General features: G+C 35.7%; 1 protein-coding gene across 11 annotated transcripts in view; it reads left to right on the top strand.

Moving 5' to 3' along the window:
* Nucleotides 1-16,052, top strand: part of TBL1XR1 (TBL1X/Y related 1) — a 157,337-nt gene that overhangs the window by 69,763 nt on the left and 71,522 nt on the right. For 8 of the 11 annotated variants that reach the window (XM_072961266.1, XM_072961250.1, XM_072961254.1 and 5 more), the window contains exon 2: nucleotides 6,004-6,078. The exons of 1 other annotated variant lie outside the window; for it this stretch is intronic. The gene's annotated coding sequence lies outside the window, so the exon portion shown is untranslated. Of the gene's footprint in view, nucleotides 1-2,821; nucleotides 3,352-6,003; nucleotides 6,079-16,052 lie in introns of those variants that run through there. 2 more of the 11 variants (XM_072961265.1, XM_072961268.1) reach the window with 1 other exon arrangement.

Genomic DNA, 16,052 nt, shown 5'->3' with positions numbered 1-16,052 from the left:
TTATCTTATACTGGGAATGAATTATGTTAGAAGATAGGATAGCCCTGATTTTTTACAGGAATGTATTTCTGATAGCCATTCTCATAGAAACATGGTAGCTAAATGAGCAATTTGTTTTAACTTACTGTAAGGACATTTGTTGGTGCTGTCTAGATTATACCAATGTAAAAAATGTAAAGTTGAAGCAACCAGTTTAAGTTTTTTCATATGAAAATCTGTAGGGAAATACTCTTAAGTAAAGACACTCAAGAATGACACTTGAATCCTTCAGTAGTAGATAGAAATGTAACATTAAAAAATTTTGAACCTAAGATCTAATTTAATATAAATGTATTTTTTCTCTTTGTGTCCACAGTACTTCAGAGTGACAGTTTTCATTTTTGTAATTATCTGCTGGCACATTCTTAACTAAAAAGAAAGTTAAGAAGTGTATTCCTTCCTATTACAAACTGAAAGTTGAAGACTTAGTTTTGAAGTGTGATTGAGAGGCTGTGCTTTAGTAAGGGGGTCAGGTGTGTTCATTGTCACTCTGTAGTCATGCTGGTCAAGACAACTGTCATTTTCAGGTGCACTCCAAATCTGTTGTAAATTAAAACGTTTCCAGTGATGACCTTTCTTGTATGTGCATGTAGTAGTGCTGTTCCATCAACTCACAGAAGACACAGCTGCACTGTAGAGTACAGAAGACTGTGAATGGGCAGTCGGTGTCCTGTGCAGAAGTTCATGGACCGGGGAACAAGCGGGTGCTGCATTCAGGCCACACTGCCCGCCAAGCATTTCCCTGGTATTGGGACTCTGTCTTCTCAGAGGAAAGGCCTCCTTTTAACTTAAATCTATTATTTTAAAATGATTTGAATTCTATGCCAGGCACTGTTTAGCATGTTATAAATACTAAGTTAGTCACCTCTCAAAATAGTTTATTCTACAGGTAACTAAACTAAGGCATCAAGAGGTTAAATAACTTGCCTTAGACCGTCTGACCATAGTTTCAGAGCTGTGTGGTTCCACAGTTCAGGCTCCTAACTAATGTGGCTTCTCTCTCTCTCTCTCTTTTTTTTCCTTATTTGTCCTCCTGGAGTCTAATTTGCACAAAGGTGCCGGCAAAGTTATTGGTGGCCCTGATAGCAGACACTTGAATGCTGAAGTGGAGGGAATTGGACAGGCCAAACACAGAGGAGTTATCATACAATCCCATAGTATATTCCCCTGTAGTAACGTCCTTGCTGTGTGGTGGAATGGGTTTTCATCAGAGTGAGCAGAAGAAGTACCTTTCTGTAATTTTTACCTGCTCATAATTTTGTCACACAAAACTTAGTCTCTTTCGGTCTTTATGTGTCTTTTTATTTAAATGTAGGTTGTCAGCAATGCTCCTTTTCTGCCTTTTTTAAAAAAAATGGTAACTCATCTGTGTTTTGGCCTGTCTGGGTCTCTTTCTAAGACATACCTCATCATTGTCCTTCCTTTTCTAATTCATTTTTGGGGAGAGGGATTGAGTTTATCTTTTGTTTCCTGTTGTTAATCTTGAAATCAAATTAAGAAAACTTTTAATGTATTCGATATAGTATGTTTCCCACTCTAGTTCTAGGAACAAAAGAACGATTCACTTTGCTGTGCTAATATTTGAAAAAAGTGATCCCTCTTTGTCCCTCCCCAACCCCATAGATTAATAATTAGACTGTAGTAAAATTCCCCATTCTGTCCTTTCCTGCCGCATAGTTCAGTGGTTCTCAATTCCCATTGGAATCACCTGGGGGAGCTTTGAAATTCAACTGATGTGCAGGTTCTGCCCTAGACCAATTAAATCCAAGTGAAGGCACCCACTGTGTAGTTAGAACTGGAAAGGAATTTCTGTAGGACAGACTTAATCAAAGACGCAACATCCCTGGCAGAGCTATTCTCATTTCTACTGGGAATGGATTGTTCAGCAGCAGATTTTTGTGTTGTCTTAGCCTAATTAGCTATTCAAATTCTTGGTATCTTGAATCAAATATTCAACCCGTGGGAAGAGTAAGAAACCTAATAAGATTAAGGAATTATGTCAGTTTTTTCCTCTAACTTGTTACGTGCCAAACTACCTGCCTGTGTGATCTTAGGGAAATTTGAAATAGGGAAAGCTTGATTTTTTTTTTTAATCCCATTATTTCTTAGGTCTTTATGCTATTTCTGCTGTCTTCTTCCACCCTTTTACTTGTTTCTTCCTCCTAAACTACTTAAAAAAAAGAAAAAAAAGATTTTGCTGCTATAATTTTGTCTTAAAAAAATGTCAGATCAGTCATATTTCTAGGACATCTTAAGTTGTAAGTTGCACTGTTAATTTAATAACAGTTTTTTGGAAGGGAAGAAGAAATTATAATTACACATTATTGATGTACTAAAACTTTTTTAAAGTAACTAACCATAATGTATATTCACACATTTTTATATCACTTTTCTAGTATCATAATTTAAGTTTGACTCTGATCCTTTTCTTATATGCAGATTCTCTACCATTGAGAGTGATCTGGAAACTTTTGATGAGTGTATGTTAGTGCCTAAAAAATAAATTTTACTTTTAATAACACTTGAAACTGCCCAAACCAAATTTTAATTTTAAAAACCCTGTGGCTTTTATGAGAGAGGTTATTGTTTTTAGTTGGATTGCTTATTCTCTGACAGGCAAATTTTAAGATACTTGGTAAGTTTTTGGTCTTTTCCTGCACAATAGTGGGCTTTTTGAGGGTATAAATTTAATATAAAATTCAACCACATGTGATACTACCAGTGAAATTCAACTGAAGTAATAATTGGATGACTAGATACCAGTGCATGTTTAAATATTCTTTATGTGGGTTTGTGGTCTCATGTGTATCTTATTTTTAGAAACTTTTAGATCATAACACACAACTTTTAAATTCATTTTCTCCAAGTCGCTTAACACAGGGAAGTGAAAATCAGAGCCAGTGATGGCAAAGTTGTTTTTGATCTGACTATTCTGCCTTTGAGCCTGATCTCAGGATTAGTTTTCTTAAGATGGCTCCTCTGTCACAGCTCCTTCCCCCTTTTCACTCACCTCATCTTCTAGCTGCCTGGAGTATTATGTGTATGTGTGTGTGATTCTGTGGGAGATGAGAATGGGGGAGAAGAGTATAGAATGTAATGCTTTAGAGCTTTAATGAATGTATGGTATGATATTGCCATGTTGAAGAAGGCAACTGGCAAAGTTAAGAAAGTTCAGTTGAAATGCTTTGACTTACACATGTATTCCTTAACGTGTTGATCGCCCACTGTGGATCGGGTGCCCTTGAGGAAACATAACTGTCACCCAGATTCGGGTGATGTGGCAATCAACATGTTAAATTGTTCCAGTCGGAGGTAATCACCTTTGTTTATTGTGCTTTCAGTCTTGTGCTAAGGAATTTAATTTGAACTTTATTTGTGACTTTTGCCCAGAATTGCATTTAAGAGAAATCTTTCTAAGCAGATTAATTATGATAGGATTGTTATGTTTGTCTCTTAATTATTCAGATAATTTCCCTCAATTCTCTGAATTTGAAAAATTCATTTGTAGCTTTCTTACGGATACCAGATAAACATTCTTGACTTTGTTACTGGCCACTAGGTTGTAGATTAGATTATGTCACTACTTTAAATTGTAAGCAAATGTTTTTGTTTGTACCTTTTTCTAGGGAAAGGGCCCAGAATCCGTTAGCTTTTAAAAGAAATTTGCAAATCAAATAATTTACCTCTGGAGACTTCAGGGTAGTATTTTTGAAGATTGGTCAGAATTTACTGTTTTACTCTTTCATATGATTTTTGCATCTTAAAAGTCTATGTGGTTGGTAGATTTAAGATGTCTACTGAATTAGCAGTGTCTGTTTCTATACTGAAAGTCTGTTCTAAAATTAACCCTTTATTTATTTTAGGTAAAATATTCTCAAGTATAGATTCAAAAAGCAAAGTTTTTTGTTTGGGGACAAAACCAAAGTCTCAAACATTTGTTTCATCCTAAGAAGCAAATGGGTTATGTAGTACACAAAGTAGTTGGTAGTTTTATACCGATTTTATAATGTGACTTATCATTGAGTTTTTTTAAATAGCAGAACATCAACCTTATTGGCCATTTCCTGGGAGTGATACTAAAATAATCGGTATAGCCAGACTTTCTTAAGCATTTTTAAAATAAAACCCACTGTTGAGTTCTTTCTTACCAACAGAATTTACTTGTGCTGTAATTCAGTATCTACTGTGTTTTGTTTCCGAATATGTATGTACATATTCCTATGCATACAGATATAACATTTTATCAACATGTGTATCTTAGGATCCATGTATGTTCAAGGCCCCCTTCTTAGTTTGTGATAGGACAGCAAGATGAACAGATCAGTCCTTGGTCTCAGGAAGTGTGGTAGGCATGTTAAGAGAGAAGACATTGCAAAATGTGGTCAAGGAGGCTGGTATTTCTCTCTTCAGATGGTGGGTGAATAACCAAGGAAGGAAGATGATTTGGGCTAAATCTTGAAAGAAGAGGTGGACTAGGTTTGTGGGCAGAACCATAGTAGAAGGACATTTCTGGCAGAGGAGTGAGCAATGTTATGGCACCCAGAGAGTGTAGAGAACAGAGGGAGTGGTTGGTGGTGAGTGTAGAAGATGGTGAGCAAGTGAGATTATAAATAGACAAATGTTAAGGACACACGTGGTTTTGTTTTTCGGACAACTTGAGCTACTTTAGTACAGATAGCTTTAGTGTATATTCTGTTGGGTTATCTTAAATCACCTTAGACTTTTGCCATTTTTTTTGTAGGATTTATAATTTTATCTTTAAAATTCAGATATTTATTTTATAACCTAAGAACTGTGTGGTATGCTTTATAAATTCACTGCACAATGGCCAGAGCATAGATAAATGAGTTGACTAGGAAAACATCTAATGGAGAAACCAATTTAATTGTAACTTTTTAATTTCAGTTTCAACTTAGTGCCTAGTGTGTTGTACCAAAAAGCCTTGGGGCTCACTTACCTGTCTTGAAGCACCAGAGGCTGGTGAGATGTTGTATGTTGATATAACCATCTATAATTTCAGTTGAGTGTGTGGTGTGTTTAATAAACATTATTTTAATTCTTAAGTCTTCTTACAGCTCACCTACCTGGAAGTTTTGTAGCTGTGTTGAAGTTATTTAGTGTGGCCTTGGAGTTGGCAGTCAGCACAAATGAGGGTTCCAGTCAATTACAGATAAAATCAGAAGGGAGCAAACTTCAAGGGATTAAATTCTTTCTGCAGTTATTCAGTGTACTTGCCTGGTGTTACTGACTTAATTCACTTTTTGGTGTATGAGGAGAAGCTCCTACATTGCTTTTTGTGGCGTCAGCTTGTAGTCCTACAGACAAGTGCACTCTGTGCTGGCACACAGCGCAGGCTGCGCTGGTCAGTGTTCCACCTGAGGGTCACCACTCTGACAGCACGTGTGAAAAACTACTCGTCTGTTTACCAAAAGGTTCTTGGAAAATAATGTGCTGTGACTCAGCAATGAAGAAGACTGGGTAAACTCTGTAAAGCATAAGCTCTAAAGAATTTAAAGTTAAATAAGTTTTGATTGAAACTTTCAAAACCGGTTGTATATTTCTATTTATTATTAAACAGGATATGTAGCATATCAGGTTATACCATATGGCTCATAATGATAAACTGTGGACCTTCTGTGCTGGACCCTGTTGCAGGGTTATTTCCATGAGTTGAGAGGAATGGGGATGAGTGCCTCCTTTATGCAAATTCACCTCTTGAGTCTCATTTTGTTCACGTGTCAACTTTTTAGGAATGTTGTAAAGATTCCGTGCCACCACGTACTACACACTGACAAGGTGCTGCTGTTGTTAATGACAACAGCTGCTTAGGGGGAGAAAGAGACTCACTTGTGGGGACCTTAAGGGAATAAATAGCATTTCATACATGTAAAACTTGGTGTGGGAAATTTTTTAAACTGAATTTGTTTTAGGGCACACTGAATATTTTACTTTCCTTTTTCTCAGCATCAGCAACAGCAACTTGTGATTGGCGGTACTGGATATTCAGTTGTACATCCCCACATCAATGCACTGCCAATGGTAAGAATTCCTCCTACTCCGAATGTCAGTGTTTTAGTTGATCTTTTTATTATTCTCTTATTCTTAAGAATCTGTTACGAATTTTGAAAGTTTTTTGCAATTTGACAATACACATATGTGTTCCCAAGTGGAAGAAATGTTTTTAAAAGTATGTAATTTAAGGTACTTAAAATAATGTTTGATTATTTAGTGGGTTTTTTTTTTTTTAAAGCAAAACTGCTTCTTTGAGGATTTCCATTATCTTGGCTATGTTTTCAGAATGAAAAGTATTACTGTGTAGATATAAAAAAAGAAAAGTATTACTATATAATGACGATCTTATATTTTAACACGTGGACTATATTTTGTGAATAAAATTTTCTTGTTAAACTTCAGTTATATAGCTCTTGTGTTTTTGTCATCTTATTAATAAAATTCTCCAATTGCCTTTATCCTAATATTTATTGTTAGTGGGCAGTTAAATGGTTAGAATTTTACCCATTTTTAGTTAGTGAATAATTTTCAGGAGAACCATTGTTATTTGTTTAAAGAGATCATTTAGAATCCTTTCTCTGTGGAATGAGAATCTGTTGACTGTGTAATGCAGCAGAAAGACCACTGGGCTCTGGGAGTTGGGCTTTGCTCTCTTTGCTGAGTCTGTCTTGGATGACTGGCGAGTACTCTTGTAAAATTAGATGACAGAATTGGATTAAATTTCTAATGTTTATTCTGGCTGTATTCTAAGTGATCTCATCACTGTTAATTAGAATTCAGAGTGATTCTCCCTTACAAAAAGTAATTCCTTATCTAAATGGTATGACTATTTGGGGGGGGTCAATAAATAGAATGAGTTTTTACTTTTTGTTTTTTTTTTAAGAATTAATTGCTTAAATAATATTTTATATGACAAAATATTTTATATAGTGCATTATCAAAACTTTGAGTTATTTTTACTTAATCAAATTTTTATTTTAAACAGTAAATCAGGAAGCTATAGAAACTGATTAAAGCTCATAGAATTTGGTGGGAAATTGTAGATGAATCAGCCTGAAATAAAAAGTACTAAAAATTGAATAGAGCCAGGATAAGTGAATGAGATAAGTTATCTGTGAAAATATTGCTAGGAAATGATTTATATTAAAGATAGACTTGTCGGTATGTTGATAAGAGAAGGATTTCCTCTGCCTAAACTGTCTTTTGAATTCTTACTGTGGGACAGAAAATGACCTCACTTTCTCCAGCCTCCCTTTCCTCCTTCTTTTCCCTCTCTCTCTTCCCTATCCCTCCTCCTCTCAGCAGTTAACGGGGAATGTTGGGAAGAATAAGGATTTTTGTTTTGGCTTTACCTAGCACAAAGGATGATGTGATTCTTCACTAATTTATGGAATACTTACTGGGTTCTCTGTGGTACTTGGGTGGCTCATTAGCCATCGTTAAATCTGCTGTTTCCTCTGGAGCACTGTAGAGTTTCTCACGTAAGCAGCTCCATGGTAAATCATTTTAGGCATTTGGAGTATCTGGCTTTTGTTTGAAGTTCACATCTAAAACCTGTGTGTTTTTCTTCGTTGTTGGAGTCTTAGCTGTTTCTGGCACATTTCCTGTGAGAAATCAGTTGCATGGGCCTGTTGGGTGTCAAGATGACAAGTGTGATGCCACTGGCTCTCCCTTCTAAGGGCCTGTCCTCAAGTGACTTTAAACCTGCACGTAGCCCGCGTGTTGTTTTGTTTTGTTTGGGGAGCAGCTCATAGATTGTATTTTAAATCAGATTATGTGAAACACATTTGCCAGTTTTGTTGAAAGTCCCTGAAATCATTTTTAAGTCATGATCACAGAAATATATGTCTGTTTATGTTAGTGTTAATTCTATCTGTGTGTTAGTGTGAAAGATGAAGGGCGAGATTACACAAATTCGATTACAGTCTGGCTGAGCACACCAAAGCCATTTCTACACATTCGTAAGGTAAGGCGCTAGTAAATTTATAGATGAATTTGTTCAAAATGGTGGTTTTCCCATAAACGTTGAGAAACACCTTAGTGTTCAGGGTTAAACCTGTGCAGTGTAGTATCTCTCTCTCTCTCTTTTTTTTTTTCCTTTGAAAATTCAGTAAAGGAATGCTTTGTGGGAACAGTTACCTCTACCACCCCTCCTCCCTCAGCTTTGTTTTTCATATAATAACCATGAGGGGTTCTTAATATTTTTTTCCCTCTTCACTTGCCTAGGTACAAGTTATTTTAACTCTAGTTGCACCTAAAGTCACCATGATTTACAGCTTTCCTATATAAATATTTCACAGTACTTTCTGTAATTATCTCTTTGCATTAATAGAACCTAGATGTATATTGTTATTTTAACTTTTTATTGTGAAAAATTTTAAACAACACGTTAAGGTAGAGAGAATGGCATAATGAACTCATTGAGCTGCAATCATCACCAGTTTTGTTTCATTTAACCACTTTGTCCCCATATTATTGTGCTCCCCCCAGTTATTCTGGAGACGATACATATATCATATGAGTACATTCATAGATATTTCAGTATGTAACTTTAGAAGATATGGATTATTTTAAAATATGTACAGTAATACCATTATCACACTTTAAATACTTCTTTATTTGAAAAGGAATTTAAATAAACTAAAAATTACAGTAGAAACACATTACGTAAAATTTACCACCTTAACCATTTTAAAATGTGCGGTGAGTACACTAGAGTGTAGTACTAAATAGGTTTATGTTTTTGAACAACAGATCTTTAGAACTTTTTAATCTTGCAAAACTGAAGCTATACTCCTTTGAACAAAAATCTCCCATTTCTCCCTCTCCTCAGTCACTGGAAATGACGACTTTTTGTTTTCATGAGTTCAGCTTCTTTAGATGACTTATATAAGGGCAGTCATACATTATCTGTCTTTTGTGATTGGCTTATTTCACTTAGAATAATGTTCTCTAGGTTCATCTGTGTTGTAGCTTACGACAGGATTTTCTACTTTTTAAAGGCTGAATAGTTTTCCATTGTATATATATACCACAACTTCTTTATTCATTTATCAGTGAACTTTTGGGTTGCTGCCATCTTTGGCTATTATGAATAACGCTGCAGTAAACACGGGTGTGCATATACCTCTTTGAGATCCTGCTTTCAGTTCTGTTGAATAAATAACCAGAAGTGAGATTACTGGGTCATATGATAGTTCTAGTTGTACTTTGTTGAGGAATCTCTGTACTGTTTCCTTTGCAGGGCTGCATCATTTTACATTCCCAGCAGTGGTGCACAGACAGGGTTCTGATTTATCTACATTCTTGCCAATACTTGTTATTTTCTGTGAGGGTTTCTGACTGTGTGTGTGTGTGTGTGTATGTGTGTGTGTGTGTGGTGGTGGTGTGAGGTGTTTGGTTTGGCTTTGGGGTTTTTTGTTTTGTTTTTTGGATAGTGGGCCTTCTAATAATGGATATGAGGTGATGACAGTAATTTCTTAATATTACCATATGTCCATTTAGTTTGAGGTTTTACAAGTTGACAACAAAATCCATACATTACAATTGGTTGCTATGTTCAAGCTTATGCTTTTACTTCTTTATTATATTTTTCCCCTTTAATTTGTCTTGTAAGGCTTCTTCATTCTATATTAATTGCATCCTTATTGTAAAATGCCTCTCTTTCCCTTGAATTTTTTTGTTAACTGATGGTTAGATTTAAAAGCTTATCTGATGCGGATTTTTTGCATTATTTTATGAGGGGGTGGTTAGAGTGGCAGAATATTTTGTAGGTGGTGCTAAGTAATTCCGTGAAGGGGCATATAATATATGCTTGTCTCTATTTGTGATATAAGGTGACCATTAATAATGATTTGGCTAGGTCACCTTCCTAACTTATTATCTGTAATATTTCTATAAAGAGAAACTTCCCTCCCCAGGTACTTGGTTACTCTTTGGCACAATTTGCACAGGAAAGACATACCAAATTCTTGATTCTTTCCTTTATTTACCAATCATACAGATTTTTCTACCAGTGGTATAGAATCAGGTCCATTTGTTCATTTTTAATATATAGGATTTAAATATCTTGATTTAATCTTGTTTTATAATTATATATAAAACTGATATTACTTCAAAGCAGTATATATTCTTCATTTCTTCTTTTATAGGTAACCAAGTTTAACTAGATTGCTATTTTAAAAAATACAAGCAAACCTATGTATATATAATATATACTGAGCATTTTGAAGGTCACCTTATAGTAGTGTATGGTGCTGGTTCTCATTCTTTTTAATAGCTGCATAGTAGTCCATTACATAGATGTAGCATAGCTGTTTCAAGAATGGAAGTTTTAGATGTCAGCATAAATACACATGCAATTTTGAGGCAGTTTGCCAAAATTCTCTTCTGTAGGCATTATGTCATCTTATATTTCTTCCAGCAATGTCTGAAGGTGCCTGTTTTCCCACTTGGCAAACAGTGTATATCAGAACTTTTGGGATGTATATATATTTAATCTAATAGGTGAGAACTGGTATCTCACTATAGTTCTCATTTGTATCTTTTTCTGTGCCTATCAACTTTGTTGACCAGTCCTTTTTTTGCGCCTCCTGTTTTCTCTTGTTCTAATTCTGCAGTTGTCCCACAACTTCTAAATTTAACAAGATTTTCCTACTAAGGATAGAACTATGCTGACCAGTTGTCTCAGGGTTGATTCCCATCGAATCAGACCCTTGATTATAATATTTTTATTTGAAAGGTGAGCCGAGGAAGTTCCTGTGGGGAAATAAGAAAAGGAAAATAAGGAGGCCAGTACAGGATGCCTTAAAGAGTAGGTTACTGTTTAGACAGTTGAGACTCACATCATGTGGGGACTTCCGGGAGCCAGTACAGAGCATGCCTCTCAGTTGTTCCAGTCCAGGGGCAAGAAAGCTGGGGTAATTTGTCCACTAACTCCATTCCTTATGGGTGGAGATACGCTTTAGGAAGGGCAAGACATCAGCTCCTTAATACTACCGCTCTAACTGTGGCCAAAGATGACCCTGTTGCAGTAAGAAGTGGCCTAATTCTTAAGGCAAATTGAGACATCAGAGGATGTGGGCTGGGCATTACCAGCCTCTGTTGCATCGATGAATATTCTGGTTTACTGACAACTACATTTCTTAGTGTAAATTAGTAAATCATTGTTCTCATTCATAAATTGATTTTGTTAACATCTGTTCTCCTAGAACTTGATTATCCCAAGAGAACTGATAAAAGAAAATTATGGCTTGCTAGACTAAGAATAAGACCCTAGAGCTGTAACCCTACCAAAAGGTAGCTCCCAAGAAGCAATGTTGGTGTATATTGAGGAGCAGTGATCTGCTCCCTTTTGCTCTCCACTTCTCAAGCATGTCTTCTATAAATTAATTTGTCCTGTTCACTGTAGAAAAGTTCATTGTCATTATTTATCATCTGTCTTTCACTATCCTGTGAGTTTTGAAGTGGTATTACTAAATGGGAAGAATAAATGGCATAGCCATATAGATAGAATTGTGTAAAGTATTTATTTTGGTTGAGAATTTATGCCTCTGGAGAACTAATTTTCAACTCAATAGTAAGAGGGTTAACATTGAAAAACTCTCTTATAGTCTTTAGGATTTTTTTCCTTTAATGGATGGAGCTGAAAATAGCTACAGGCTGAATTTCTTCCAAAGGGGTCTATGCCTTTGCATATGTCTGAGCAAGTATCTCTTTGAAAATGTATGATTTATCTTCTGTTATAAACAAAACACTTGATAAACTCAAGAGCAGAGTACATACACAGTGGAGCTGCATTTAACTGAATGCATGTATCCTTACCATTGGATGTTTGTTATGGAATGTTAGGCTGATATAACTGTCTAAAATGAAATCTGACTGTGGTATCATTTTGAAGGCAAATCAAGTTTGGATTCTTATATAGGTTTAATCTTCAGGTTAAATGTAATAGTAGAACTTGTTATGGTGAGTTGCTGTTACTATATAAAAATTGATCTTCACGCTTCAAATAATTTTGTAGTCTGTTTTACAAGTTCTTGGTATAAGCGCCATGCAACCAGAAGTAAAACATAGCTCTCTTTTTGTCTCAAGGAACCCTGAATGGAGTGAGAACAGGGGCTTATACCCCCACATAAGAAGGGTATAATGTTAAAACAAAATGTGTCCCGTCATTGATTATTTTCTGGCTTTATTTTTAAGTTTCTCCAACTTCTCCAACTATCCATATTATGTTAAATTCAGTCTTAATAGGTTCTGACATGTTTAGGTTTGGGCTACCTGGTCTAATATTAGCCATATAGCCAAATATGAAAATTCAAACCATTGTGTATTTCATGAGTGTATTGAAGCCATTTGGAGTCTCTTCCCCCCCCCCCCTTTTCCTTCCTTTCTTTCATCGATCCATCATCTTTCTAGTGGATAATAATGCTTTTTTTTAACTCAGTTTTTAATTTTTTGCTCCAAAGAGAAACAAACATACTAAAGGTTGGTATGTAAAAGACAGGAATTTACAGATTTAACAGATACTGTTCCTTCATGTTTTGTTCTTTTCTGTAAGCCAATTAATTTTAGTCATCTTTTGATTTTTTTCCTGATTCATTGGAACAGAGTTCCTTCATAATGCCTATTTTTTTCTCCCACTCTGATTACTGTTTTCCTCTTGTACAGAGAATTTTTTTAAGTAAAGATGCTGATTTTCTTCCTTCAACATATACTCTCTCTATGTAAAGAAGCATCTGACATTCATTTCCAGTCAAATGTTTGATGGGGTCATTATTAGTCCATTTTAATCTGATATTTAAAAAAAATGATTTAGAGCATAAGGGTTTGTGAGTTTAGATTACATAGAAATATTTTAAATGTGTAGGAGATACCAAAAGACATTTTGATTAGTTTTTAATGATTTTTGATAAATGGAAAAGTAAGTAAAATCAGACCAAAAATGAAAAAAATGATTGAATGTTCTGAAATAGAGAGTAGATACCTTATTTAAATGTCTCTGTCACTCTGTGAGGCTGTTAATATCTCTGTTTTATAGATGAGGAGCCATCATTCCTGTTTATAATCACCTAGATAATGTATTGTAGTGTCTGAAGTCTGAACCAAGGCTTGTTTCCACAGTTCTGTTCCGTCTTCTGAGACTGTGTCTGTAATGCTAATGTGGGAAGGATAGGAACTGTGGCATGATGGAGCTGGGGTGGGAGCCTGGGTTCTCACAGGGAACAGTTCTTGCCCTTTATTTTACATGAGGGAAGACTAAAGAATAGAATTGTTGTAGAGTCCATTAAAAAACAAAAAGAAATTATATCCATTAAAAAATATCTAGAGGTTGTGGTATGATAAATTTACTTAAGCTTTTTGTTGTTTTCACTCAAAGGAGGGATTTTATATTTTGGCTAAAATTTTGGAATCTAAATAAGTCACAACAAATCATCTGAATTGAACATTGTTTACTTTATTAAGTCCTTTAATATATTCCTTACACACTTTCTCCCCCTAATTGTGGATAGGATAGAATAGACAGTGGGTTTTTGTAAAAGTAAATACTTGTTAAGAATGCATTTATTTTGAAATAATACGTAAGTCTAGCTTTTTTTTTCTTTCATTGTAGTTTTTACCTGTTGTAGAGGTGGAAATTTATTTGAAATTCAGACTTTCTCTGATTCGTCCTTCTGCCTGTAGCAGGGCAGGTCTCCTAACCGTCACGACCGTCACTGGCGTACAGTTTTGTGTGTACATCTACGAAAGGCAGATAGTTCATACCCTGGGCCTTTTCGTTATTGCCTTGCCATTGCCTTCCCTTACCTTGCCTTCCCCCTCCCTCCTCTATACCTGCAGTGGGTAGTGTTGTGCCCACTAATGACATGTAGCTGTTGAGCACCTGAAATATAAGTAGTTATAACTGAAATGTGCCATATATATATATATATATATATAAATAAAATGCGTGCTGGATTTTAAAGACAACTTAAAAAAGTAAAATCTCAATTTTATACCGATTTCAGGAATGGTAATATTTAGATATATTGAGTTAAATAAAAATACATTATTAGAATCAATTGCCCCCTTTTTAAATTTGTCATGCGGCTACTAGAAAATCAAAATTAACTACTTGACTAGCATTGGCACTGTGGCTTGCATTGCATTTCTGTTGGCAGTGTTGTTCTATACCTTGCTGGTCACAGCTCCCTGACCTAAAGATTCTCCCTGACTGCCAGAAACAAGTAATTAGAGCAGTGAAGAACTTTGATCTGGGGAAACTGGAATGATCCTCGGAGAGTTCCTAAAATTAGATCATGGAACTATATTACAAAGCTGAATACTTGCCATTATTCATTGTTCACATGAGTTCAGCTCTAGACCTCCTCACTTAACAGTCCAGCATTCTTTTGCATTCTGTGTCATCCAGATTGTATGGAATTTCTGTATTCTTCAGGGGTGAGTCATGAGTGCTTTCATAGTACCTTAGAAAGAGATAGAAAAAAGAATTCAAACATCTTGGCTAGAGATTGCTAAGTTTTTTTTTTTAACCCCCATTACAGTTAAGTGCTAAAGATACCAACTGTCAGGAAAACTTTCTTTTATTAACATTAGATTTTTACTCTAATCGATTTATGTTAATCACTTATTTAGGAAGATCATTTATTCAGTATATACTCTTCTTTGTCTACACTTTGTTGTCAAATCATTTTTTCCCTAGATTTTTCATTTATAAGATTTTTATACTTTCCATTTCTGAGAACCTCTGTCTTTCCTGTCATTTCAAGTGTGTACCTTTATGTCACGGAGGACGGATGAAATAGCTGCTTTAACATCTTTGATAATTCTCACATCTGGGTTATGTTGAGATTGGCATTTGTTACTGTCTTTTTCTTTGAGAATTATTCAAGATTTTCTTGATTCTCTATATGCTGAGTAATTTTTTAATTGTATCCTCTCAGGAGAATGTTGATTTTTTTTTAATTAATTTTTTTTTTTTTATTTAGTTAAAGCAGGCAGTCAGCGTGGTTAGACTCTGACTGAAAGTTCTGTCTCTCTGTGGCATGGGCAGTGGTTCCCCTGTGAGTTCAGTGTTCAGAGCCTTTGCTCTGCTGCTCTGGGTCTGCTCCTCATGTGCAGTCCCAGGGTTAGCATGGGGCCCTGACAGTGACTCACATCTTCAGTTCTCAGAACCTTTGCCTGTTTGGGTGTGTGCTGCATACACATCTTGGGATCAACTTGGGACTTGTGTTGGTTCATACACAGCATTATAGGATCCAGCTCCCAGCGGCCTACTTTTCCTGGTTTAATTTGGTACTTTTGATTAAAAGGGACTGGCTCAGTCAAGCTCTTGAGGGAAAAAAAAAACTTGAAAAAGGAGGTATGTCAATTACAGTCTTGAATATGTATGTTCCTAAGAATAGGTGGCAGTTATGATTCAAAAAATGGAATAGTGGCTCCTGTTGGGTGAATCTTCCCACAAATAGTGACTACAGTTTCTGGACAGCAAGTGGAAAAACTTATGAGGACACTGTAGAGCAAACAAAAACAAGTAGAAACTGGACTGGAGTGGTTTCTTAAAAAAGGGAATGGCCTTGGGTGTTTGGTGTTTTGCCTGAGGGCAGGCTTCTGTTGGCTTGTTTGCAATCTTAACTGGTTTGAGGAATCAAAGGACAGAGTTTAGAACTCCAACAGCCGCCATAGAGTAAGGAAGTCCAGCAGGAGAAAGAGGGAGGAAATCTAAGAAAGGAAAGAATCACAGAAGCAGAGTACCAAACTCTGTGTAGGAACTCTGCCAAATGTGGGGGCTGACCCTAAACTGGAAACAGTTCAGAATAGATGGACAAACTGTGCTGCATTTGTGTAACAGAATACTACTGAGCAATAGAAAGGAGCTAGCCATTGGTACCTGAAGCAGTTTGAATACTTGAAACATTATGCTGAGTGAATGTAGCCTTACATAAAACAGGACAAAATGTATAATCCCTTTAATAAAATTACTAAAAAGGGGCACATTTTTA

Source organism: Vicugna pacos, chromosome 1 (assembly GCF_048564905.1).
Source record: "Vicugna pacos chromosome 1, VicPac4, whole genome shotgun sequence".
In the NCBI taxonomy this organism is placed as follows: domain Eukaryota; kingdom Metazoa; phylum Chordata; class Mammalia; order Artiodactyla; family Camelidae; genus Vicugna; species Vicugna pacos.
The sequence above is the reverse complement of the archived record's forward strand: the minus strand, read 5'-3'. Positions and strand labels throughout refer to the sequence as shown.